The sequence below is a fragment of the Cynara cardunculus genome (genome assembly GCF_001531365.2).
Source record: "Cynara cardunculus var. scolymus isolate 2C chromosome LG 7, CcrdV1, whole genome shotgun sequence".
NCBI classification, from domain to species: Eukaryota; Viridiplantae; Streptophyta; class Magnoliopsida; order Asterales; family Asteraceae; genus Cynara; species Cynara cardunculus.
The window spans coordinates 14,238,085-14,240,708 of NC_037534.1; positions in this window are offsets into that span (position 1 = coordinate 14,238,085).

Genomic DNA, 2,624 nt, shown 5'->3' on the forward strand with positions numbered 1-2,624 from the left:
TGTGTCTCTTGGGTTTGTATATATTCGATCATATGATCATCTGTGTAACTTGATGATAATTCAATAAAGAATATATTATGTGTGCAACTCTAACATTGTGGTATCAGGGCACAAAAAATGGTCTCTACACCAAACGCACCGTTGCATCCACAACTCCCAAGATTGAACGGGAAGAATTATCATCAATGGAACATACAAATGAGAGTTCTGTTTGAATCATTAGAATTGTGGGATATTGTAGAGCAAGGATTCAATGAACTAGAAGAAATAGATGAGATTAGACCAGAACAGGAAGAAGATCTAAGAGATTTAAGGAAGAAAGATAAGAAAGCCCTCTATACGATATTTCAGGTTGTCGATGAAATCATCTTTGAAAGGATATCCTATACGGTTTTCTCTAAAGATGCTTGGGAAATCCTACACAAAATATATCGTGGGGAAGACAAAGTAAGGGTAGTACGATTACAGACACTCAGATGCGAATTTGATGGACTTAAGATGAAGGACGCAGAAACAGTGGAAGAATTCTACAACAGAGTCATAATCATATTGTATCAACTTAGAATAAATGGTGAAATTATAGAAGATACAAGGGTAATTGAAAAGATACTCAAAAGCTTAACCAGAAAGTTCGAATACTTGGTGGTGGCAATTGAAGAATCCAAGGATCTTTCAACGATGTCCTTGGAAAGTCTGATTGGAACGTTACAATCCCACGAACTAAGGATGAGGCAATTCGACACGAATCCATACGAACAAGCTTTTCAAGTACAATCTTCATCAAGCCAAGATAGAAACAGGTTCTATGGGAAGGATCAGCAAAGGGAATTCAAAGAGAGATTCAAAAACAAACAAGAAAATCCAATGCAATGTTATCACTGTCAAAAATTTGGGCACATAGCCAAATTTTGTAGAAAAAGATTAGCAAAAGAAAGAGATAACAACTTTGTCAACATGGAGGAGGATGAGGAAGCCATATTTATGATCCTTAGTACACAAAAAACCTTTATTACAAACTGGTATATTGACAGTGGATGTAGCAACCACATGTCAGGAAACAAGAACATCTTCGCTCATATAGATGAAGGTCAAAAAAAGGAGGTGAGAACGGGGGATGATAGAACGTTAAGTGTGAATGGAATTGGAGATATCATACTCGAAACAAAGAACGACCAGAAGGAAATAACAAATGTCTATTATGTACCAGGACTTAAATACAATTTGCTCAGCGTGGGACAACTTGTACAGAAAGGTTTTGATTTACACATCAAAAATGGAATTTGCAAATGGAATTTGCAAACGGAATGATCAAGATGGAAGGCATATGGCAAGGATAAAAATGACAGGAAACAGAATGTTTCCATTAAATATCATCGAAGAAGGTTTGTTCTCTTTCAATTTATCTACAAAAGAACAATCCATGCTTTGGCATCACAGGTTTGGACACACTAATCTTGGATACTTAAGCTTTATGCAAAGGCATAACCTGGTAAAAGGAATGCCAAATCTAAGCAAAATTAAGGATATATATGAAGGTTGTATGATGGGAAAACAAAAAAGGGAGGCGTTTCCTCAACATGGAATATGGAGAGCAACCAGACCTTTGGAAATGATTCACATTGATGTGTGCGGACCCATGAAGACAACATCTATTGGAGGCAACATGTATCTGCTAACCTTCATAGATGATTTTTCAGTAGAAAGTTATGGGTTTACTTCTTAAAAGAAAAGTCAGAAACCTTTGAAACTTTTAAGAACTTTAAGACCTATATTGAAAACCAAAGTGGTCACAAGATCAAAACCCTTAGATCAGATGGTGGAGGAGAATACAACTCAACTCACTTCCTTGATTTTTTAAAATGAAATGGTATCCATCACCAAATGACCACTAGATACACACCACAACAGAATGGTGTGGCTGAAAGGCTCAATAGAACTATAATTGAAAAAGCCAGGAGCATGATCAAGAGTAAGCATCTAGACAACTCATTTTGGGTAGAAGTAGTGGCTTGTGCATGCTATTTAATGAACAGAACAACCACAAAAGGGCTTATTAATATGACTCCTCAAGAAGCGTGGACTGGTTTCAAACCCACCTTAGGTCACCTTAGGACTTTTGGGTGCCTGGCATACTCTTTTATTCATGAACAGAAAAGAAGTAAGTTGGATGATAAGTCTGAAAAGCCATATTTATTGGCTATAGCAACAAATCCAAAGCCTACAAACTATACAACCCTATTACAAAAAGGACCATAGTTAGTAGAGACGTGGTTTTTGAAGATGGAAAAGAGTGGAACCAACCATCTGGTTTTGAAAGAAAGGAAACAACAAACTCTCAGATTACATCCTTTGAAGATGGGCAGCAGGACAGACAAGGAAATCAGGAAGGACAGCAAGAAAGACAAGAGAACCAGAATATTCATGGTTCAAGTATAGACCCTCCCACAACACCACCTTCAACTCCTCAAAGCCTGGTAAATTCAAATTCTCAAGCAAAATCTTCTGAAAGTCCACCAGTAAGAGGATACAGAAATCTTGCTGATATATACAATGATCCTAGGAGTTTAGAACTAAACGATCACGCGGACTTTGTTCTCTTCTGTGATGCTGATCCAATGTCCTTT